This window comes from Pongo pygmaeus, chromosome 8 (genome assembly GCF_028885625.2).
Source record: "Pongo pygmaeus isolate AG05252 chromosome 8, NHGRI_mPonPyg2-v2.0_pri, whole genome shotgun sequence".
Taxonomy (NCBI): Eukaryota; Metazoa; Chordata; class Mammalia; order Primates; family Hominidae; genus Pongo; species Pongo pygmaeus.
This window is the reverse complement of record NC_072381.2, coordinates 42,789,072-42,814,787: the sequence shown is the minus strand read 5'-3', so window position 1 is coordinate 42,814,787 and position 25,716 is coordinate 42,789,072.

Here is a 25,716-nt window from a genome sequence, read left to right as displayed (position 1 = left end):
GTAGTTTTTAGGTGAAGATATTTCATTTCCCAGCACAGGCCTCCGAGCGCTCCAAATATGCACTTGCAGATTCTACAAAAAGAGAGCCTGAAAACTCTTCCACCAAAAAGAGGCTTCAACTCTATGAGTAGAATGCACTCATCACAAAGAAGTTTCTGAGAATGCTTCTGTCTAGTTTTTATGTGAAGATATTTCCTTTTCCAGCATAGGCGTCAAAGCGCTCTAAATAAACACTTGCAGATACTACTAAAGGAGTGCTTCCAAACAGCTATATCAAAAGCAATGTTCAAGTCTGTGAGTTGAATGCACTATTCACACAGAAGTTTGTGAGAATTCTTCTGCCTAGTTTTTAGGTGAAGATATTTCTTTTCCGAGAATAGTCCTTAAAGAGCTCCAAATATCCACTTGCAGATTCTATAAAAAGAGTGTTTCAAAGCTGCTCTTTCAAAAGAAAGGCTCAAGTCTGTGAGTTGAATGCACTCATCACAAAGAAGTTTCTTAGAATGCTTCTGTGTAGTTGTTATGTGAAGATACTTCCTTTTCCAGCATAGGCCTCAAAGCGCTCGAAATAAACACTTGCAGATTCTACAAAAGGAGTGTTTCAAAACTGTCCTATCAAAAGAAACGTTCACGTCTGTGAGTTGAATGCACTCATCACAGAGAAGTTTCTGAGAATGCTTCTGTGTAGTTTTTAGGTGAAGATATTTCCTTTTCCAGCATAGGCGTCAAAGCGATTCAAATAAACACTTGCAGATTTTACAAAAGGAGTGTATCCAAATTGCTCTATCAGAGGGAATGTTCAAGTCTGTGAGTTGAAGGCAGTAATCACACAGAAGTTTGTGAGAATGCTTCTGCCTAGTTTTTAGGTGAAGATATTTCATTTCCCAGAATAGGCCTTAAAGCGCTCCAAATTTCCACTTGCAGATTCTACAAAAAGAGCGTTTCAAAACTGCTCTTTCAAAAGGAAGGCTCAAGTCTGTGAGTTGAATGCACTCATCACAAAGAAGTTTCTGAGAATGCTTCTGTGTAGTAGTTATGTGAAGATACTTTCTTTTCCAGCATAGGCCCCAAAACGCTCGAAATAAACACTTGCAGATTCTACGAAAGGAGTGTTTCAAAACTGTCCTATCAAAAGAAACGTTCAAGTCTGTGAGTTGAATGCACTCATCACAGAGAAGTTTCTGAGAATGCTTCTGTGTAGTTTTTAGGTGAAGATATTTCCTTTTCCAGCATAGGCGTCAAAACGATCCAAATAAACACTTGCAGATTCTACAAAAGGAGTGTTTCCAAACTGCTGTATCAAGAGGAACGTTCAAGTCTGTGAGTAGAATCCACTCACCACAAAGAAGTTTCTGAGAATGCTTCTGTCTAGTTTTTATGTGAAGATATTTCCTTTTCCAGCATAGGCGTCAAAGCGCTCCAAATAAACACTTGCAGATTCTACAAAAGGAGTGTTTCCAAACTCCTCTATCAAAAGGAAGGTTCACGTCTGTGAGTTGAATGCACTAATCACACAGAAGTTTGTGAGAATGCCTCTGTCTAGTTTTTAGGTGAAGATATTTCTTTTCCCAGAATAGGCCTTAAAGCGCTCCAAATTTCCACTTGCAGATTCTACAAAAAGAGTGTTTCAAAACTGCTCTTTCAAAAGAAAAGCTCAAGTCTGTGAGTTGCATGCACTCATCACAAAGAAGTTTCTGAGAATGCTTCTGTGTAGTTGTTATGTGAAGATACTTCCTTTTCCAGCATAGGCCTCAAAGCGCTCGAAATAAACACTTGCAGATTCTACAAAAGGAGTGTTTCAAAACTGTCCTGTCAAAAGAAATGTTCAAGTCTGTGAGTTGAATGCACTCATCACAGAGAAGTTTCTGAGAATGCTTCTGTGTAGTTTTTAGGTGAAGATATTTCCTCTTCCAGCATAGGCGTCAAACCGATCCAAATAAACACTTGCAGCTTCTACAAAAGGAGTGTTTCCAAACTGTTGTATCAAGAGGAACGTTCAAGTCTGTGAGTAGAATCCACTCACCACAAAGAAGTTTCTGAGAATGCTTCTGTGTAATTTTTAGGTGAAGATATTTCCTTTTCCAGCATAGGCGTCAAAGCGATCCAAAAAAACACTTGCAGATTCTACAAAAGGAGTGTTTCCAAACTGCTCTATCAGAGGGAATGTTCAAGTCTGTGAGTTGAATGCAGTAATCACACAGAAGTTTGTGTAAATGCTTCTGTCTAGTTTCAAGTGAAGATATTTCTTTTCCCAGCATAGGCCTCAAAGCCCTCCAAATATCCACTTGCAGACTCTACAAAAAGAGTGTTTCAAAACGGCTCTTTCAAAAGGAAGGCTCAATTCTGTGAGTTGAATGCACTCATCACAAAGAAGTTTCTGAGAATGCTTCTGTGTAGTTGTTATGTGAAGACACTTCCTTTTCCAGCACAGGCCTCAATGCGCTCCAAATAAACACTTGTAGATCCTACGAAAGTAGTGTTTCAAAACTGTCCTATCAAAATAAACGTTCAAGTCTGTGAGTTGAATGCACTCATCACACAGAAGTTTCTGAGAATGCTTCTGTGTAGTTTTTAGGTGAAGATATTTCATTTCCCACCACAGGCCTCGGAGCGCTCCAAATATGCACTTGCAGATTCTACAAAAAGAGAGCCTGAAAACTCTTCCACCAAAAAGACGCTTCAACTCTATGAGTAGAATGCACTCATCACAAAGAAGTTTCTGAGAATGCATCTGTCTAGTTTTTATGTGAAGATATTTCCTTTTCCAGCATAGGCGTCAAAGCGCTCCAAATAAACACTTGCAGATACTACTAATGGAGTGCTTCCAAACTGCTCTATCAAAAACAATGTTCAAGTCTGTGAGTTGAATGCACTAATCACACAGAAGTTTGTGAGAATTCTTCTGTCTAGTTTTTAGGTGAAGATATTTCTTTTCCCAGAATAGGCCTTAAAGCGCTAAAAATATCCACTAGCAGAATCTATAAAAAGAGTGTTTCAAAACTGCTCTTTCAAAAGAAAGGCTCAAGTCTGTGAGTTGAATGCACTCATCACAAAGAAGTTTCTGAGAATGTTTCTGTGTAGTTGTTATGTGAAGATACTTCCTTTTCCAGCATAGGCCTCAAAGCGCTCGAAATAAACACTTGCAGATTCTACAAAAGGAGTGTTTCAAAACTGTCCTGTCAAAAGAAACTTTCAAGTCTGTGAGTTGAATGCACTCATCACAGAGAAGTTTCTGAGAATGCTTCTGTGTAGTTTTTAGGTGAAGATATTTCCTTTTCCAGCATAGGCGTCAAAGCGATCCAAATAAACACTTGCAGATTCTACAAAAGGAGTGTATCCAAACTGCTCTATCAGAGGGAATGTCCAAGTCTGTGAGTTGAATGCAGTCATCACACAGAAGTTTGTGAGAATGCTTCTGTCTAGTTTTTAGGTGAAGATATTTCATTTCCCAGAATAGGCCTTAAAGCGCTCCAAATTTCCACTTGCAGATTCTACAAAAAGAGTGTTTCAAAACTGCTCTTTCAAAAGGAAGGCTCAAGTCTGTGAGTTGAATGCACTCATCACAAAGAAGTTTCTGAGAATGCTTCTGTGTACTTGTGATGTGAAGATACTTCCTTTTCCAGCATAGGCCTCTATGCGCTCGAAATAAACACTTGCAGATCGTACGAAAGTAGTGTTTCAAAACTGTCCTATCAAAATAAACGTTCAAGTCTGTGAGTTGAATGCACTCATCACACAGAAGTTTCTGAGAATGCTTCTGTGTAGTTTTTAGGTGAAGATATTTCATTTCCCAGCACAGGCTTCGGAGCGCTCCAAATATGCACTTGCAGATTCTACAAAAGGGGTGTTTGCAAACTGCTCTATCAGAGGGAATGTTCAAGTCTGTGAGTTGAATGCAGTAATCACACAGAAGTTTGTGAGAATGCTTCTGTCTAGTTTCAGGTGAAGATATTTCTTTTCAAAGCATAGGCCTCAAAGCCCTCCAAATATCCACTTGCAGACTCTACAAAAAGAGTGTTTCAAAACTGCTCTTTCAAAAGGAAGGCTCAAGTCTGTGAGTTGAATGCACTCATCACAAAGAAGTTTCTGAGAATGCTTCTGTGTAGTTTTTATGTGAAGATACTTCCTTTTCCAGCGTAGGCCTCAATGTGCTCGAAATAAACACTTGCAGATCCTACGAAAGTAGTGTTTCAAAACTGTCCTATCAAAATAAACGTTCAAGTCTGTGAGTTGAATGCACTCATCACACAGAAGTTTCTGAGAATGCTTCTGTGTAGTTTTTAGGTGAAGATATTTCATTTCCCAGCACAGGCTTCGGAGCGCTCCAAATATGCACTTGCAGATTCTACAAAAAGAGAGCCTGAAAACTCTTCCACCAAAAAGAGGCTTCAACTCTATGAGTAGAATGCACTCATCACAAAGAAGTTTCTGAGAATACTTCTGTCTAGTTTTTATGTGAAGATATTTCCTTTTCCAGCATAGGCGTCAAAGCGCTCCAAATAAACACTTGCAGATTCTACTAAAGGAGTGCTTCCAAACTGCTCTATCAAAAGCAATGTTCAAGTCTGTGAGTTGAATGCACTGTTCACACAGAAGTTTGTGGGAATTCTTCTGCCTAGTTTTTTATTGAAGATATTTTTTTCCCAGAATAGGCCTTAAAGCGCTCCAAATATCCACTTGCAGATTCTATAAAAAGAGTGTTTCAAAACTACACTTTCAAAAGAAAGGCTCAAGTCTGTGAGTTGAATGCACTAATCACAAAGAAGTTTCTGAGAATGCTTCTGTGTAGTTGTTATGTGAAGATACTTCCTTTTCCAGCATAGGCTTCAAAGCGCTCGAAATAAACACTTGCAGATTCTACAAAAGGAGTGTTTCAAAACTGTCCTATCAAAAGAAACGTTCACGTCTGTGAGTTGAATGCACTCATCACAGAGAAGTTTCTGAGAATGCTTCTGTGTAGTTTTTAGGTGAAGATATTTCCTTTTCCAGCATAGGCGTCAAAGCGATTCAAATAAACACTTGCAGATTCTACAAAAGGAGTGTATCCAAACTGCTCTATCAGAGGGAATGTTCAAGTCTGTGAGTTGAAGGCAGTAATCACAGAGAAGTTTGTGAGAATGCTTCTGCCTAGTTTTTAGGTGAAGATATTTCATTTCCCAGAATAGGCCTTAAAGCGCTCCAAATTTCCACTTGCAGATTCTACAAAAAGAGTGTTTCAAAACTGCTCTTTCAAAAGGGAGGCTCAAGTCTGTGATTTGAATGCACTCATCACAAAGAAGTTTCTGAGAATGCTTCTGTGTAGTTGTTATGTGAAGATACTTTCTTTTCCAGCATAGGCCCCAAAGCGCTCGAAATAAACACTTGCAGATTCTACGAAAGGAGTGTTTCAAAACTGTCCTATCAAAAGAAACGTTCAAGTCTGTGAGTTGAATGCACTCATCACAGAGAAGTTTCTGAGAATGCTTCTGTGTAGTTTTTAGGTGAAGATATTTCCTTTACCAGCATAGGCGTAAAAGCGATCCAAATAAACACTTGCAGATTCTACAAAAGGAGTGTTTCCAAACTGCTGTATCAAGAGGAACGTTCAAGTCTGTGAGTAGAATCCTCTCACCACAAAGAAGTTTCTCAGAATGCTTCTGTCTAGTTTTTATGTGAAGATATTTCCTTTTCCAGCATAGGCGTCATAGCGCTCCAAATAAACACTTGCAGATTCTACAAAAGGAGTGTTTCCAAACTGCTCTATCAAAAGGAAGTTTCAAGTCTGTGAGTTGAATGCACTAATCACACAGAAGTTTGTGAGAATGCCTCTGTCTAGTTTTTAGGTGAAGATATTTCTTTTCCCAGAATAGGCCTTAAAGCGCTCCAAATTTCCACTTGCAGATTCTACAAAAAGAGTGTTTCAAAACTGCTCTTTCAAAAGAAAAGCTCAAGTCTGTGAGTTGAATGCACTCATCACAAAGAAGTTTCTGAGAATGCTTCTGTGTAGTTGTTATGTGAAGATACATCCTTTTCCAGCATAGGCCTCAAAGCGCTCGAAATAAACACTTGCAGATTCTACAAAAGGAGTGTTTCAAAACTGTCCTGTCAAAAGAAACGTTCAAGTCTGTGAGTTGAATGCACTCATCACAGAGAAGTTTCTGAGAATGCTTCTGTGTAGTTTTTAGGTGAAGATATTTCCTTTTCCAGCATAGGCGTCAAACCGATCCAAATAAACACTTGCAGCTTCTACAAAAGGAGTGTTTCCAAACTGCTGTATCAAGAGGAACGTTCAAGTCTGTGAGTAGAATCCACTCACCACAAAGAAGTTTCTGAGAATGCTTCTGTGTAGTTTTTAGGTGAAGATATTTCCTTTTCCAGCATAGGCGTCAAAGCGATCCAAATAAACACTTGCAGATTCTACAAAAGGAGTGTTTCCAAACTGCTCTATCAGAGGGAATGTTCAAGTCTGTGAGTTGAATGCAGTAATCACACAGAAGTTTGTGAGAATGCTTCTGTCTAGTTTTTAGGTGAAGATATTTCATTTCCCAGAATAGGCCTTAAAGCGCTCCAAATTTCCACTTGCAGATTCTACAAAAAGAGTGTTTCAAAACTGCTCTTTCAAAAGGAAGGCTCAAGTCTGTGAGTTGAATGCACTCATCACAAAGAAGTTTCTGAGAATGCTTCTGTGTACTTGTGATGTGAAGATACTTCCTTTTCCAGCATAGGCCCCAAAGCGCTCGAAATAAACACTTGCAGCTTCTACAAAAGGTGTGTTTCCAAACTGCTGTATCAAGAGGAACGTTCAAGTCTGTGAGTAGAATCCACTCACCACAAAGGAGTTTCTGAGAATGCTTCTGTCTAGTTTTTATGTGAAGATATTTCCTTTTCCAGCATAGACGTCAAAGCGATCCAAATAAACACTTGCAGATTCTACAAAAGGGGTGTTTCCAAACTGCTCTATCGGAGGGAATGTTCAAGTCTGTGAGTTGAATGCAGTAATCACACAGAAGTTTGTGAGAATGGTTCTGTCTAGTTTCAGGTGAAGATATTTCTTTTCAAAGCATAGGCCTCAAAGCCCTCCAAATATCCACTTGCAGACTCTACAAAAAGAGTGTTTCAAAACTGCTCTTTCAAAAGGAAGGCTCAAGTCTGTGAGTTGAATGCACTCATCTCAAAGAAGTTTCTGAGAATGCTTCTGTGTAGTTTTTATGTGAAGATACTTCCTTTTCCAGCGTAGGCCTCAATGTGCTCAAAATAAACACTTGCAGATCCTACGAAAGTAGTGTTTCAAAGCTGTCCTATCAAAATAAACGTTCAAGTCTGTGAGTTGAATGCACTCATCACACAGAAGTTTCTGAGAATGCTTCTGTGTAGTTTTTAGGTGAAGATATTTCATTTCCCAGCAGAGGCTTCCGAGCGCTCCAAATATGCACTTGCAGATTCTACAAAAAGAGAGCCTGAAAACTCTTCCACCAAAAAGAGGCTTCAACTCTATGAGTAGAATGCACTCATCACAAAGAAGTTTCTGAGAATACTTCTGTCTAGTTTTTATGTGAAGATATTTCCTTTTCCAGCATAGGCGTCAAAGCGCTCCAAATAAACACTTGCAGATTCTACTAAAGGAGTGCTTCCAAACTGCTCTATCAAAAGCAATGTTCAAGTCTGTGAGTTGAATGCACTATTCACACAGAAGTTTGTGAGAATTCTTCTGCCTAGTTTTTAGGTGAAGATATTTCTTTTCCCAGAATAGGCCTTAAAGCGCTCCAAATATCCACTTGCAGATTCTATAAAAAGAGTGTTTCAAAACTGCTCTTTCAAAAGAAAGGCTCAAGTCTGTGAGTTGAATGCACTCGTCACAAAGAAGTTTCTGAGAATGCTTCTGTGTAGTTTTTAGGTGAAGATATTTCCTTTTCCAGCATAGGCGTCAAAGCGATTCAAATAAACACTTGCAGATTCTACAAAAGGAGTGTTTCCAAACTGCTGTATCAAGAGGAACGTTCAAGTCTGTGAGTAGAATCCACTCACCACAAAGAAGTTTCTGAAAATCCTTCTGTGTAGTTTTTAGGTGAAGATATTTCCTTTTCCAGCATAGGCGTCAAAGCGCTCCAAATAAACACTTGCAGATTCTACAAAAGGAGTGTTTCCAAACTGCTGTATCAAAAGGAAGGTTCAAGTCTGTGAGTTGGATGCACTAATCACACAGAAGTTTGTGAGAATGCTTCTGTCCAGTTTTTAGGTGAAGATATTTCTTTTCCCAGAATAGAACTTAAAGCGTTCCAAATATCCACTTGCAGATTCTACAAAAAGAGTGTTTCAAAACTGCTCTTTCAAAAGAAAAGCTCAAGTCTGTGAGTTGATTGCACTCATCACAAAGTTTCTGAGAATGCTTCTGTGTAGTTGTTATGTGAAGATACTTCCTTTTCCAGCATAGGCCTCAAATCGCTCGAAATAAACACTTGCAGATTCTACAAAAGGAGTGTTTCAAAACTGTCCTATCAAAAGAAACGTTCAAGTCTGTGAGTTGAATGCACTCATCACAGAGAAGTTTCTGAGAATGCTTCTGTGTAGTTTTTAGGTGAAGATATTTCTTTTTCCAGCATAGGCGTCAAAGCGATCCAAATAAACACTTGCAGATTCTACAAAAGGAGTGTTTCCAAACTGCTGTATCAAGAGGAACGTTCAAGTCTGTGAGTAGAATCCACTCACCACAAAGAAGTTTCTGAGAATGCTTCTGTCTAGTGTTTATGTGAAGATATTTCCTTTTCCAGCATAGGCGTCAAAGCGCTCCAAATAAACACTTGCAGATTCTACAAAAGGAGTGTTTCCAAACTGCTCTATCAGAGGGAATGTTCAAGTCTGTGAGTGGAATGCACTAGTCAGACAGAAGTTTGTGAGAATGCCTCTGTCTAGTTTTTAGGTGAAGATATTTCTTTTCCCAGAATAGGCCTTAAAGCGCTCCAAATTTCCACTTGCAGATTCTACAAAAAGAGTGTTTCAAAACTGCTCTTTCAATAGAAAAGCTCAAGTCTGTGAGTTGAATGCACTCATCACAAAGAAGTTTCTGAGAATGCTTCTGTGTAGTTGTTATGTGAAGATACTTCCTTTTCCAGCATAGGCCTCAAAGCGCTCGAAATAAACACTTGCAGATTCTACAAAAGGAGTGTTTCAAAACTGTCCTGTCAAAAGAAACGTTCAAGTCTGTGAGTTGAATGCACTCATCACAGAGAAGTTTCTGAGAATGCTTCTGTGTAGTTTTTAGGTGAAGATATTTCCTTTTCCAGCATAGGCGTCAGAGCGATCCAAATAAACACTTGCAGCTTCTACAAAAGGAGTGTTTCCAAACTGCTGTATCAAGAGGAACGTTCAAGTCTGTGAGTAGAATCCACTCACCACAAAGAAGTTTCTGAAAATGCTTCTGTGTAGTTTTTAGGTGAAGATATTTCCTTTTCCAGCATAGGCGTCAAAGCGATCCAAATAAACACTTGCAGCTTCTACAAAAGGAGTGTTTCCAAACTGCTGTATCAAGAGGAAAGTTCAAGTCTGTGAGTAGAATCCACTCACCACAAAGAAGTTTCTGAAAATGCTTCTGTGTAGTTTTTAGGTGAAGATATTTCCTTTTCCAGCATAGGCGTCAAAGCGATCCAAATAAACACTTGCAGATTCTACAAAAGGAGTGTTTCCAAACTGCTCTATCAGAGGGAATGTTAAAGTCTGTGAGTTGAATGCAGTAATCACACAGAAGTTTGTGAGAATGCTTCTGTCTAGTTTCAGGTGAAGATATTTCTTTTCCCAGCATAGGCCTCAAAGCCCTCCAAATATCCACTTGCAGAGTCTACAAAAAGAGTGTTTCAAAACTGCTCTTTCAAAAGGAAGGCTCAATTCTGTGAGTTGAATGCACTCATCACAAAGAAGTTTCTTAGAATGCTTCTGTGTAGTTGTTATGTGAAGATACTTCCTTTTCCAGCATAGGCCTCAATGCGCTCAAAATAAACACTTGCAGATCCTACGAAAGTAGTGTTTCAAAACTGTCCTATCAAAATAAACGTTCAAGTCTGTGAGTTGAATGCACTCATCACACAGAAGTTTCTGAGAATGTTTCTGTGTAGTTTTTAGGTGAAGATATTTCCTTTTCCAGCATAGGCGTCAAAGCGATCCAAATAAACCCTTGCAGATTCTACAAAAGGAGTGTTTCCAAACTGCTCTATCAGAGGGAATGTTCTAGTCTGTGAGTTGAATGCAGTAATCACACAGAAGTTTGTGAGAATGCTTCTGTCTAGTTTGTAGGTGAAGATATTTCATTTCCCAGAATAGGCCTTAAAGCGCTCCAAATTTCCACTTGCAGATTCTACAAAAAGAGTGTTTCAAAACTGCTCTTTCAAAAGAAAGGCTCAAGTCTGTGATTTGAATGGACTCATCACAAAGAAGTTTCTGAGAATGCTTCTGTGTAGTTGTTATGTGAAGATACTTCCTTTTCCAGCATAGGCCTCAAAGCGCTCGAAATAAACACTTGCAGATTCTACAAAAGGAGTGTTTCAAAACTGTCCTATCAAAAGAAACGTTCACGTCTGTGAGTTGAATGCACTCATCACAGAGAAGTTTCTGAGAATGCTTCTGTGTAGTTTTTAGGTGAAGATATTTCCTTTTCCAGCATAGGCGTCAAAGCGATTGAAATAAACACTTGCAGATTCTACAAAAGGAGTGTTTCCAAACTGCTGTATCAAGAGGAACGTTCAAGTCTGTGAGTAGAATCCACTCACCACAAAGAAGTTTCTGAAAATGCTTCTGTGTAGTTTTTAGGTGAAGATATTTCCTTTTCCAGCATAGGCGTCAAAGCGCTCCAAATAAACACTTGCAGATTCTACAAAAGGAGTGTTTCCAAACTGCTCTATCAAAAGGAAGGTTCAAGTCTGTGAGTTGAATGCACTAATCACACAGAAGTTTGTGAGAATGCTTCTGTCCAGTTTTTAGGTGAAGATATTTCTTTTCCCAGAATAGAACTTAAAGCGTTCCAAATATCCACTTGCAGATTCTACAAAAAGAGTGTTTCAAAACTGCTCTTTCAAAAGAAAAGCTCAAGTCTGTGAGTTGATTGCACTCATCACAAAGTTTCTGAGAATGCTTCTGTGTAGTTGTTATGTGAAGATACTTCCTTTTCCAGCATAGGCCTCAAAGCGCTCGAAACAAACACTTGCAGATTCTACAAAAGGAGTGTTTCCAAACTGTCCTATCAAAAGAAACGTTCAAGCCTGTGAGTTGAATGCACTCATCACACAGAAGTTTCGGAGAATGCTTCTGTGTAGTTTTTAGATGAAGATATTTCCTTTTCCAGCATAGGCGTCAAAGCGATCCAAATAAACACTTGCAGATTCTACAAAAGGAGTGTTTCCAAACTGCTCTATCAGAGGGAATGTTCAAGTCTGTTAGTTGAATGAAGTAATCACACAGAAGTTTGTGAGAATGCTTCTGTCTAGTTTCAGGTGAAGATATTTCTTTTCAAAGCATAGGCCTCAAAGCCCTCCAAATATCCACTTGCAGACACTACAAAAGGAGTGTTTCAAAACTGCTCTTTCAAAAGGAAGGCTCAAGTCTGTGAGTTGAATGCACTCATCACAAAGAAGTTTCTGAGAATGCTTCTGTGTAGTTGTTATGTGAAGGTACTTCCTTTTCCAGCATAGGCCTCAATGAGCTCGAAATAAACACTTGCAGATCCTACGAAAGTCGTGTTTCAAAACTGTCCTATCAAAAGAAACGTTCAAGTCTGTGAGTTGAATGCACACATCACACAGAAGTTTCTGAGAATGCTTCTGTGTAGTTTTTAGGTGAAGATATTTCATTTCCCAGCACAGGCCTCCGAGCGCTCCAAATATGCACTTGCAGATTCTACAAAAAGAGAGCCTGAAAACTCTTCCACCAAAAAGAGGCTTCAACTCTATGAGTAGAATGCACTCATCACAAAGAAGTTTCTGAGAATGCTTCTGTCTAGTTTTTATGTGAAGATATTTCCTTTTCCAGCATAGGCGTCAAAGCGCTCTAAATAAACACTTGCAGATACTACTAAAGGAGTGCTTCCAAACAGCTATATCAAAAGCAATGTTCAAGTCTGTGAGTTGAATGCACTATTCACACAGAAGTTTGTGAGAATTCTTCTGCCTAGTTTTTAGGTGAAGATATTTCTTTTCCGAGAATAGTCCTTAAAGAGCTCCAAATATCCACTTGCAGATTCTATAAAAAGAGTGTTTCAAAGCTGCTCTTTCAAAAGAAAGGCTCAAGTCTGTGAGTTGAATGCACTCATCACAAAGAAGTTTCTTAGAATGCTTCTGTGTAGTTGTTATGTGAAGATACTTCCTTTTCCAGCATAGGCCTCAAAGCGCTCGAAATAAACACTTGCAGATTCTACAAAAGGAGTGTTTCAAAACTGTCCTATCAAAAGAAACGTTCACGTCTGTGAGTTGAATGCACTCATCACAGAGAAGTTTCTGAGAATGCTTCTGTGTAGTTTTTAGGTGAAGATATTTCCTTTTCCAGCATAGGCGTCAAAGCGATTCAAATAAACACTTGCAGATTTTACAAAAGGAGTGTATCCAAATTGCTCTATCAGAGGGAATGTTCAAGTCTGTGAGTTGAAGGCAGTAATCACACAGAAGTTTGTGAGAATGCTTCTGCCTAGTTTTTAGGTGAAGATATTTCATTTCCCAGAATAGGCCTTAAAGCGCTCCAAATTTCCACTTGCAGATTCTACAAAAAGAGCGTTTCAAAACTGCTCTTTCAAAAGGAAGGCTCAAGTCTGTGAGTTGAATGCACTCATCACAAAGAAGTTTCTGAGAATGCTTCTGTGTAGTAGTTATGTGAAGATACTTTCTTTTCCAGCATAGGCCCCAAAACGCTCGAAATAAACACTTGCAGATTCTACGAAAGGAGTGTTTCAAAACTGTCCTATCAAAAGAAACGTTCAAGTCTGTGAGTTGAATGCACTCATCACAGAGAAGTTTCTGAGAATGCTTCTGTGTAGTTTTTAGGTGAAGATATTTCCTTTTCCAGCATAGGCGTCAAAACGATCCAAATAAACACTTGCAGATTCTACAAAAGGAGTGTTTCCAAACTGCTGTATCAAGAGGAACGTTCAAGTCTGTGAGTAGAATCCACTCACCACAAAGAAGTTTCTGAGAATGCTTCTGTCTAGTTTTTATGTGAAGATATTTCCTTTTCCAGCATAGGCGTCAAAGCGCTCCAAATAAACACTTGCAGATTCTACAAAAGGAGTGTTTCCAAACTCCTCTATCAAAAGGAAGGTTCACGTCTGTGAGTTGAATGCACTAATCACACAGAAGTTTGTGAGAATGCCTCTGTCTAGTTTTTAGGTGAAGATATTTCTTTTCCCAGAATAGGCCTTAAAGCGCTCCAAATTTCCACTTGCAGATTCTACAAAAAGAGTGTTTCAAAACTGCTCTTTCAAAAGAAAAGCTCAAGTCTGTGAGTTGCATGCACTCATCACAAAGAAGTTTCTGAGAATGCTTCTGTGTAGTTGTTATGTGAAGATACTTCCTTTTCCAGCATAGGCCTCAAAGCGCTCGAAATAAACACTTGCAGATTCTACAAAAGGAGTGTTTCAAAACTGTCCTGTCAAAAGAAATGTTCAAGTCTGTGAGTTGAATGCACTCATCACAGAGAAGTTTCTGAGAATGCTTCTGTGTAGTTTTTAGGTGAAGATATTTCCTCTTCCAGCATAGGCGTCAAACCGATCCAAATAAACACTTGCAGCTTCTACAAAAGGAGTGTTTCCAAACTGTTGTATCAAGAGGAACGTTCAAGTCTGTGAGTAGAATCCACTCACCACAAAGAAGTTTCTGAGAATGCTTCTGTGTAATTTTTAGGTGAAGATATTTCCTTTTCCAGCATAGGCGTCAAAGCGATCCAAAAAAACACTTGCAGATTCTACAAAAGGAGTGTTTCCAAACTGCTCTATCAGAGGGAATGTTCAAGTCTGTGAGTTGAATGCAGTAATCACACAGAAGTTTGTGTAAATGCTTCTGTCTAGTTTCAGGTGAAGATATTTCTTTTCCCAGCATAGGCCTCAAAGCCCTCCAAATATCCACTTGCAGACTCTACAAAAAGAGTGTTTCAAAACGGCTCTTTCAAAAGGAAGGCTCAATTCTGTGAGTTGAATGCACTCATCACAAAGAAGTTTCTGAGAATGCTTCTGTGTAGTTGTTATGTGAAGATACTTCCTTTTCCAGCACAGGCCTCAATGCGCTCCAAATAAACACTTGTAGATCCTACGAAAGTAGTGTTTCAAAACTGTCCTATCAAAATAAACGTTCAAGTCTGTGAGTTGAATGCACTCATCACACAGAAGTTTCTGAGAATGCTTCTGTGTAGTTTTTAGGTGAAGATATTTCATTTCCCACCACAGGCCTCGGAGCGCTCCAAATATGCACTTGCAGATTCTACAAAAAGAGAGCCTGAAAACTCTTCCACCAAAAAGACGCTTCAACTCTATGAGTAGAATGCACTCATCACAAAGAAGTTTCTGAGAATGCATCTGTCTAGTTTTTATGTGAAGATATTTCCTTTTCCAGCATAGGCGTCAAAGCGCTCCAAATAAACACTTGCAGATACTACTAATGGAGTGCTTCAAAACTGCTCTATCAAAAACAATGTTCAAGTCTGTGAGTTGAATGCACTAATCACACAGAAGTTTGTGAGAATTCTTCTGTCTAGTTTTTAGGTGAAGATATTTCTTTTCCCAGAATAGGCCTTAAAGCGCTAAAAATATCCACTAGCAGAATCTATAAAAAGAGTGTTTCAAAACTGCTCTTTCAAAAGAAAGGCTCAAGTCTGTGAGTTGAATGCACTCATCACAAAGAAGTTTCTGAGAATGTTTCTGTGTAGTTGTTATGTGAAGATACTTCCTTTTCCAGCATAGGCCTCAAAGCGCTCGAAATAAACACTTGCAGATTCTACAAAAGGAGTGTTTCAAAACTGTCCTGTCAAAAGAAACTTTCAAGTCTGTGAGTTGAATGCACTCATCACAGAGAAGTTTCTGAGAATGCTTCTGTGTAGTTTTTAGGTGAAGATATTTCCTTTTCCAGCATAGGCGTCAAAGCGATCCAAATAAACACTTGCAGATTCTACAAAAGGAGTGTATCCAAACTGCTCTATCAGAGGGAATGTCCAAGTCTGTGAGTTGAATGCAGTAATCACACAGAAGTTTGTGAGAATGCTTCTGTCTAGTTTTTAGGTGAAGATATTTCATTTCCCAGAATAGGCCTTAAAGCGCTCCAAATTTCCACTTGCAGATTCTACAAAAAGAGTGTTTCAAAACTGCTCTTTCAAAAGGAAGGCTCAAGTCTGTGAGTTGAATGCACTCATCACAAAGAAGTTTCTGAGAATGCTTCTGTGTACTTGTGATGTGAAGATACTTCCTTTTCCAGCATAGGCCTCTATGCGCTCGAAATAAACACTTGCAGATCGTACGAAAGTAGTGTTTCAAAACTGTCCTATCAAAATAAACGTTCAAGTCTGTGAGTTGAATGCACTCATCACACAGAAGTTTCTGAGAATGCTTCTGTGTAGTTTTTAGGTGAAGATATTTCATTTCCCAGCACAGGCTTCGGAGCGCTCCAAATATGCACTTGCAGATTCTACAAAAGGGGTGTTTGCAAACTGCTCTATCAGAGGGAATGTTCAAGTCTGTGAGTTGAATGCAGTAATCACACAGAAGTTTGTGAGAATGCTTCTGTCTAGTTTCAGGTGAAGATATTTCTTTTCAAAGCATAGGCCTCAAAGCCCTCCAAATATCCACTTGCAGACTCTACAAAAAGAGTGTTTCAAAACTGCTCTTTCAAAAGGAAGGCTCAAGTCTGTGAGTTGAATGCACTCATCACAAAGAAGTTTCTGAGAATGCTTCTGTGTAATTTTTATGTGAAGATACTTCCTTTTCCAGCGTAGGCCTCAATGTGCTCGAAATAAACACTTGCAGATCCTACGAAAGTAGTGTTTCAAAACTGTCCTATCAAAATAAACGTTCAAGTCTGTGAGTTGAATGCACTCATCACACAGAAGTTTCTGAGAATGCTTCTGTGTAGTTTTTAGGTGAAGATATTTCATTTCCCAGCACAGGCTTCGGAGCGCTCCAAATATGCACTTGCAGATTCTACAAAAAGAGAGCCTGAAAACTCTTCCACCAAAAAGAGGCTTCAACTCTATGAGTAGAATGCACTCATCACAAAGAAGTTTCTGAGAATACTTCTGTCTAGTTTTTATGTGAAGATATTTCCTTTTCCAGCATAGGCGTCAAAGCGCTCCAAATAAACACTTGCAGATTCTACTAAAGGAGTGCTTCCAAACTGCTCTATCAAAAGCAATGTTCAAGTCTGTGAGTTGAAAGCACTGTTCACACAGAAGTTTGTGAGAATTCTTCTGCCTAGTTTTTTGGTGAAGATATTTTTTTCCCAGAATAGGCCTTAAAGCGCTCCAAATATCCACTTGCAGATTCTATAAAAAGAGTGTTTCAAAACTACACTTTCAAAAGAAAGGCTCAAGTCTGTGAGTTGAATGCACTAATCACAAAGAAGTTTCTGAGAATGCTTCTGTGTAGTTGTTATGTGAAGATACTTCCTTTTCCAGCATAGGCTTCAAAGCGCTCGAAATAAACACTTGCAGATTCTACAAAAGGAGTGTTTCAAAACTGTCCTATCAAAAGAAACGTTCACGTCTGTGAGTTGAATGCACTCATCACAGAGAAGTTTCTGAGAATGCTTCTGTGTAGTTTTTAGGTGAAGATATTTCCTTTTCCAGCATAGGCGTCAAAGCGATTCAAATAAACACTTGCAGATTCTACAAAAGGAGTGTATCCAAACTGCTCTATCAGAGGGAATGTTCAAGTCTGTGAGTTGAAGGCAGTAATCACAGAGAAGTTTGTGAGAATGCTTCTGCCTAGTTTTTAGGTGAAGATATTTCATTTCCCAGAATAGGCCTTAAAGCGCTCCAAATTTCCACTTGCAGATTCTACAAAAAGAGTGTTTCAAAACTGCTCTTTCAAAAGGGAGGCTCAAGTCTGTGATTTGAATGCACTCATCACAAAGAAGTTTCTGAGAATGCTTCTGTGTAGTTGTTATGTGAAGATACTTTCTTTTCCAGCATAGGCCCCAAAGCGCTCGAAATAAACACTTGCAGATTCTACGAAAGGAGTGTTTCAAAACTGTCCTATCAAAAGAAACGTTCAAGTCTGTGAGTTGAATGCACTCATCACAGAGAAGTTTCTGAGAATGCTTCTGTGTAGTTTTTAGGTGAAGATATTTCCTTTACCAGCATAGGCGTAAAAGCGATCCAAATAAACACTTGCAGATTCTACAAAAGGAGCGTTTCCAAACTGCTGTATCAAGAGGAACGTTCAAGTCTGTGAGTAGAATCCTCTCACCACAAAGAAGTTTCTCAGAATGCTTCTGTCTAGTTTTTATGTGAAGATATTTCCTTTTCCAGCATAGGCGTCATAGCGCTCCAAATAAACACTTGCAGATTCTACAAAAGGAGTGTTTCCAAACTGCTCTATCAAAAGGAAGTTTCAAGTCTGTGAGTTGAATGCACTAATCACACAGAAGTTTGTGAGAATGCCTCTGTCTAGTTTTTAGGTGAAGATATTTCTTTTCCCAGAATAGGCCTTAAAGCGCTCCAAATTTCCACTTGCAGATTCTACAAAAAGAGTGTTTCAAAACTGCTCTTTCAAAAGAAAAGCTCAAGTCTGTGAGTTGAATGCACTCATCACAAAGAAGTTTCTGAGAATGCTTCTGTGTAGTTGTTATGTGAAGATACATCCTTTTCCAGCATAGGCCTCAAAGCGCTCGAAATAAACACTTGCAGATTCTACAAAAGGAGTGTTTCAAAACTGTCCTGTCAAAAGAAACGTTCAAGTCTGTGAGTTGAATGCACTCATCACAGAGAAGTTTCTGAGAATGCTTCTGTGTAGTTTTTAGGTGAAGATATTTCCTTTTCCAGCATAGGCGTCAAACCGATCCAAATAAACACTTGCAGCTTCTACAAAAGGAGTGTTTCCAAACTGCTGTATCAAGAGGAACGTTCAAGTCTGTGAGTAGAATCCACTCACCACAAAGAAGTTTCTGAGAATGCTTCTGTGTAGTTTTTAGGTGAAGATATTTCCTTTTCCAGCATAGGCGTCAAAGCGATCCAAATAAACACTTGCAGATTCTACAAAAGGAGTGTTTCCAAACTGCTCTATCAGAGGGAATGTTCAAGTCTGTGAGTTGAATGCAGTAATCACACAGAAGTTTGTGAGAATGCTTCTGTCTAGTTTTTAGGTGAAGATATTTCATTTCCCAGAATAGGCCTTAAAGCGCTCCAAATTTCCACTTGCAGATTCTACAAAAAGAGTGTTTCAAAACTGCTCTTTCAAAAGGAAGGCTCAAGTCTGTGAGTTGAATGCACTCATCACAAAGAAGTTTCTGAGAATGCTTCTGTGTACTTGTGATGTGAAGATACTTCCTTTTCCAGCATAGGCCCCAAAGCGCTCGAAATAAACACTTGCAGCTTCTACAAAAGGTGTGTTTCCAAACTGCTGTATCAAGAGGAACGTTCAAGTCTGTGAGTAGAATCCACTCACCACAAAGGAGTTTCTGAGAATGCTTCTGTCTAGTTTTTATGTGAAGATATTTCCTTTTCCAGCATAGACGTCAAAGCGATCCAAATAAACACTTGCAGATTCTACAAAAGGGGTGTTTCCAAACTGCTCTATCGGAGGGAATGTTCAAGTCTGTGAGTTGAATGCAGTAATCACACAGAAGTTTGTGAGAATGGTTCTGTCTAGTTTCAGGTGAAGATATTTCTTTTCAAAGCATAGGCCTCAAAGCCCTCCAAATATCCACTTGCAGACTCTACAAAAAGAGTGTTTCAAAACTGCTCTTTCAAAAGGAAGGCTCAAGTCTGTGAGTTGAATGCACTCATCTCAAAGAAGTTTCTGAGAATGCTTCTGTGTAGTTTTTATGTGAAGATACTTCCTTTTCCAGCGTAGGCCTCAATGTGCTCAAAATAAACACTTGCAGATCCTACGAAAGTAGTGTTTCAAAGCTGTCCTATCAAAATAAACGTTCAAGTCTGTGAGTTGAATGCACTCATCACACAGAAGTTTCTGAGAATGCTTCTGTGTAGTTTTTAGGTGAAGATATTTCATTTCCCAGCAGAGGCTTCCGAGCGCTCCAAATATGCACTTGCAGATTCTACAAAAAGAGAGCCTGAAAACTCTTCCACCAAAAAGAGGCTTCAACTCTATGAGTAGAATGCACTCATCACAAAGAAGTTTCTGAGAATACTTCTGTCTAGTTTTTATGTGAAGATATTTCCTTTTCCAGCATAGGCGTCAAAGCGCTCCAAATAAACACTTGCAGATTCTACTAAAGGAGTGCTTCCAAACTGCTCTATCAAAAGCAATGTTCAAGTCTGTGAGTTGAATGCACTATTCACACAGAAGTTTGTGAGAATTCTTCTGCCTAGTTTTTAGGTGAAGATATTTCTTTTCCCAGAATAGGCCTTAAAGCGCTCCAAATATCCACTTGCAGATTCTATAAAAAGAGTGTTTCAAAACTGCTCTTTCAAAAGAAAGGCTCAAGTCTGTGAGTTGAATGCACTCGTCACAAAGAAGTTTCTGAGAATGCTTCTGTGTAGTTTTTAGGTGAAGATATTTCCTTTTCCAGCATAGGCGTCAAAGCGATTCAAATAAACACTTGCAGATTCTACAAAAGGAGTGTTTCCAAACTGCTGTATCAAGAGGAACGTTCAACTCTGTGAGTAGAATCCACTCACCACAAAGAAGTTTCTGAAAATCCTTCTGTGTAGTTTTTAGGTGAAGATATTTCCTTTTCCAGCATAGGCGTCAAAGCGCTCCAAATAAACACTTGCAGATTCTACAAAAGGAGTGTTTCCAAACGGCTGTATCAAAAGGAAGGTTCAAGTCTGTGAGTTGGATGCACTAATCACACAGAAGTTTGTGAGAATGCTTCTGTCCAGTTTTTAGGTGAAGATATTTCTTTTCCCAGAATAGAACTTAAAGCGTTCCAAATATCCACTTGCAGATTCTACAAAAAGAGTGTTTCAAAACTGCTCTTTCAAAAGAAAAGCTCAAGTCTGTGAGTTGATTGCACTCATCACAAAGTTTCTGAGAATGCTTCTGTGTAGTTGTTATGTGAAGATACTTCCTTTTCCAGCATAGGCCTCAAATCGCTCGAAATAAACACTTGCAGATTCTACAAAAGGAGTGTTTCAAAACTGTCCTATCAAAAGAAACGTTCAAGTCTGTGAGTTGAATGCACTCATCACAGAGAAGTTTCTGAGAATGCTTCTGTGTAGTTTTTAGGTGAAGATATTTCTTTTTCCAGCATAGGCGTCAAAGCGATCCAAATAAACACTTGCAGATTCTACAAAAGGAGTGTTTCCAAACTGCTGTATCAAGAGGAACGTTCAAGTCTGTGAGTAGAATCGACTCACCACAAAGAAGTTTCTGAGAATGCTTCTGTCTAGTGTTTATGTGAAGATATTTCCTTTTCCAGCATAGGCGTCAAAGCGCTCCAAATAAACACTTGCAGATTCTACAAAAGGAGTGTTTCCAAACTGCTCTATCAGAGGGAATGTTCAAGTCTGTGAGTGGAATGCACTAGTCAGACAGAAGTTTGTGAGAATGCCTCTGTCTAGTTTTTAGGTGAAGATATTTCTTTTCCCAGAATAGGCCTTAAAGCGCTCCAAATTTCCACTTGCAGATTCTACAAAAAGAGTGTTTCAAAACTGCTCTTTCAATAGAAAAGCTCAAGTCTGTGAGTTGAATGCACTCATCACAAAGAAGTTTCTGAGAATGCTTCTGTGTAGTTGTTATGTGAAGATACTTCCTTTTCCAGCATAGGCCTCAAAGCGCTCGAAATAAACACTTGCAGATTCTACAAAAGGAGTGTTTCAAAACTGTCCTGTCAAAAGAAACGTTCAAGTCTGTGAGTTGAATGCACTCATCACAGAGAAGTTTCTGAGAATGCTTCTGTGTAGTTTTTAGGTGAAGATATTTCCTTTTCCAGCATAGGCGTCAAAGCGATCCAAATAAACACTTCCAGATTCTACAAAAGGAGTGTTTCCAAACTGCTGTATCAAGAGGAACGTTCAAGTCTGTGAGTAGAATCCACTCAACACAAAGAAGTTTCTGAGAATGCTTCTGTCTAGTTTTTATGTGAAGATATTTCCTTTTCCAGCATAGGCGTCAAAGCGCTCCAAATAAACACTTGCAGATTCTACAAAAGGAGTGTTTCCAAACTCCTCTATCAAAAGGAAGGTTCACGTCTGTGAGTTGAATGCACTAATCACACAGAAGTTTGTGAGAATGCCTCTGTCTAGTTTTTAGGTGAAGATATTTCTTTTCCCAGAATAGGCCTTAAAGCGCTCCAAATTTCCACTTGCAGATTCTACAAAAAGAGTGTTTCAAAACTGCTCTTTCAAAAGAAAAGCTCAAGTCTGTGAGTTGAATGCACTCATCACAAAGAAGTTTCTGAGAATGCTTCTGTGTAGTTGTTATGTGAAGATACTTCCTTTTCCAGCATAGGCCTCAAAGCGCTCGAAATAAACACTTGCAGATTCTACAAAAGGAGTGTTTCAAAACTGTCCTGTCAAAAGAAACGTTCAAGTCTGTGAGTTGAATGCACTCATCACAGAGAAGTTTCTGAGAATGCTTCTGTGTAGTTTTTAGGTGAAGATATTTCCTCTTCCAGCATAGGCGTCAAACCGATCCAAATAAACACTTGCAGCTTCTACAAAAGGAGTGTTTCCAAACTGTTGTATCAAGAGGAACGTTCAAGTCTGTGAGTAGAATCCACTCACCACAAAGAAGTTTCTGAGAATGCTTCTGTGTAATTTTTAGGTGAAGATATTTCCTTTTCCAGCATAGGCGTCAAAGCGATCCAAATAAACACTTGCAGATTCTACAAAAGGAGTGTTTCCAAACTGCTCTATCAGAGGGAATGTTCAAGTCTGTGAGTTGAATGCAGTAATCACACAGAAGTTTGTGAGAATGCTTCTGTCTAGTTTCAGGTGAAGATATTTCTTTTCCCAGCATAGGCCTCAAAGCCCTCCAAATATCCACTTGCAGACTCTACAAAAAGAGTGTTTCAAAACTGCTCTTTCAAAAGGAAGGCTCAATTCTGTGAGTTGAATGCACTCATCACAAAGAAGTTTCTGAGAATGCTTCTGTGTACTTGTGATGTGAAGATACTTCCTTTTCCAGCATAGGCCTCTATGCGCTCGAAATAAACACTTGCAGATCGTACGAAAGTAGTGTTTCAAAACTGTCCTATCAAAATAAACGTTCAAGTCTGTGAGTTGAATGCACTCATCACACAGAAGTTTCTGAGAATGCTTCTGTGTAGTTTTTAGGTGAAGATATTTCATTTCCCAGCACAGGCTTCGGAGCGCTCCAAATATGCACTTGCAGATTCTACAAAAAGAGAGCCTGAAAACTCTTCCACCAAAAAGACGCTTCAACTCTATGAGTAGAATGCACTCATCACAAAGAAGTTTCTGAGAATACTTCTGTCTAGTTTTTATGTGAAGATATTTCCTTTTCCAGCATAGGCGTCAAAGCGCTCCAAATAAACACTTGCAGATTCTACTAAAGGAGTGCTTCCAAACTGCTCTATCAAAAGCAATGTTCAAGTCTGTGAGTTGAATGCACTGTTCACACAGAAGTTTGTGAGAATTCTTCTGCCTAGTTTTTTGGTGAAGATATTTTTTTCCCAGAATAGGCCTTAAAGCGCTCCAAATATCCACTTGCAGATTCTATAAAAAGAGTGTTTCAAAACTGCACTTTCAAAAGAAAGGCTCAAGTCTGTGAGTTGAATGCACTCATCACAAAGAAGTTTCTGAGAATGCTTCTGTGTAGTTGTTATGTGAAGATACTTCCTTTTCCAGCATAGGCTTCAAAGCGCTCGAAATAAACACTTGCAGATTCTACAAAAGGAGTGTTTCAAAACTGTCCTATCAAAAGAAACGTTCACGTCTGTGAGTTGAATGCACTCATCACAGAGAAGTTTCTGAGAATGCTTCTGTGTAGTTTTTAGGTGAAGATATTTCCTTTTCCAGCATAGGCATCAAAGCGATTCAAATAAACACTTGCAGATTCTACAAAAGGAGTGTATCCAAACTGCTCTATCAGAGGGAATGTTCAAGTCTGTGAGTTGAAGGCAGTAATCACAGAGAAGTTTGTGAGAATGCTTCTGCCTAGTTTTTAGGTGAAGATATTTCATTTCCCAGAATAGGCCTTAAAGCGCTCCAAATTTCCACTTGCAGATTCTACAAAAAGAGTGTTTCAAAACTGCTCTTTCAAAAGGGAGGCTCAAGTCTGTGAGTTGAATGCACTCATCACAAAGAAGTTTCTGAGAATGCTTCTGTGTAGTTGTTATGTGAAGATACTTCCTTTTCCAGCATAGGCCCCAAAGCGCTAGAAATAAACACTTGCAGATTCTACGAAAGGAGTGTTTCAAAACTGTCCTATCAAAAGAAACGTTCAAGTCTGTGAGTTGAATGCACTCATCACAGAGAAGTTTCTGAGAATGCTTCTGTGTAGTTTTTAGGTGAAGATATTTCCTTTACCAGCATAGGCGTAAAAGCGATCCAAATAAACACTTGCAGATTCTACAAAAGGAGTGTTTCCAAACTGCTGTATCAAGAGGAACGTTGAAGTCTGTGAGTAGAATCCTCTTACCACAAAGAAGTTTCTCAGAATGCTTCTGTCTAGTTTTTATGTGAAGATATTTCCTTTTCCAGCATAGGCGTCATAGCGCTCCAAATAAACAATTGCAGATTCTACAAAAGGAGTGTTTCCAAACTGCTCTATCAAAAGGAAGTTTCAAGTCTGTGAGTTGAATGCACTAATCACACAGAAGTTTGTGAGAATGCCTCTGTCTAGTTTTTAGGTGAAGATATTTCTTTTCCCAGAATAGGCCTTAAAGCGCTCCAAATTTCCACTTGCAGATTCTACAAAAAGAGTGTTTCAAAACTGCTCTTTCAAAAGAAAAGCTCAAGTCTGTGAGTTGAATGCACTCATCACAAAGAAGTTTCTGAGAATGCTTCTGTGTAGTTGTTATGTGAAGATACATCCTTTTCCAGCATAGGCCTCAAAGCGCTCGAAATAAACACTTGCAGATTCTACAAAAGGAGTGTTTCAAAACTGTCCTGTCAAAAGAAACGTTCAAGTCTGTGAGTTGAATGCACTCATCACAGAGAAGTTTCTGACAATGCTTCTGTGTAGTTTTTAGGTGAAGATATTTCCTTTTCCAGCATAGGCGTCAAACCGATCCAAATAAACACTTGCAGCTTCTACAAAAGGAGTGTTTCCAAACTGCTGTATCAAGAGGAACGTTCAAGTCTGTGAGTAGAATCCACTCACCACAAAGAAGTTTCTGAGAATGCTTCTGTGTAGTTTTTAGGTGAAGATATTTCCTTTTCCAGCATAGGCGTCAAAGCGATCCAAATAAACACTTGCAGATTCTACAAAAGGAGTGTTTCCAAACTGCTCTATCAGAGGGAATGTTCAAGTCTGTGAGTTGAATGCAGTAATCACACAGAAGTTTGTGAGAATGCTTCTGTCTAGTTTCAGGTGAAGATATTTCTTTTCCCAGCATAGGCCTCAAAGCCCTCCAAATATCCACTTGCAGACTCTACAAAAAGAGTGTTTCAAAACCGCTCTTTCAAAAGGAAGGCTCAATTCTGTGAGTTGAATGCACTCATCACAAAGAAGTTTCTGAGAATGCTTCTGTGTAGTTGTTATGTGAAGATACTTCCTTTTCCAGCATAGGCCTATATGCGCTCGAAATAAACACATGCAGATCCTACGAAAGTAGTGTTTCAAAACTGTCCTATCAAAATAAACGTTCAAGTCTGTGAGTTGAATGCACTCATCACACAGAAGTTTCTGAGAATGCTTCTGTGTAGTTTTTAGGTGAAGATATTTCATTTCCCAGCACAGGCTTCGGAGCGCTCCAAATATGCACTTGCAGATTCTACAAAAAGAGAGCCTGAAAACTCTTCCACCAAAAAGAGGCTTCAACTCTATGAGTAGAATGCACTCATCACAAAGAAGTTTCTGAGAATACTTCTGTCTAGTTTTTATGTGAAGATATTTCCTTTTCCAGCATAGGCGTCAAAGCGCTCCAAATAAACACTTGCAGATTCTACTAAAGGAGTGCTTCCAAACTGCTCTATCAAAAGCAATGTTCAAGTCTGTGAGTTGAATGCACTGTTCACACAGAAGTTTGTGAGAATTCTTCTGCCTAGTTTTTAGGTGAGGATATTTTTTTCCCAGAATAGGCCTTAAAGCGCTCCAAATATCCACTTGCAGATTCTATAAAAAGAGTGTTTCAAAACTGCACTTTCAAAAGAAAGGCTCAAGTCTGTGAGTTGAATGCACTCATCACAAAGAAGTTTCTGAGAATGCTTCTGTGTAGTTGTTATGTGAAGATACTTCCTTTTCCAGCATAGGCTTCAAAGCGCTCGAAATAAACACTTGCAGATTCTACAAAAGGAGTGTTTCAAAACTGTCCTATCAAAAGAAACGTTCACGTCTGTGAGTTGAATGCACTCATCACAGAGAAGTTTCTGAGAATGCTTCTGTGTAGTTTTTAGGTGAAGATATTTCCTTTTCCATCATAGGCGTCAAAGCGATTCAAATAAACACTTGCAGATTCTACAAAAGGAGTGTTT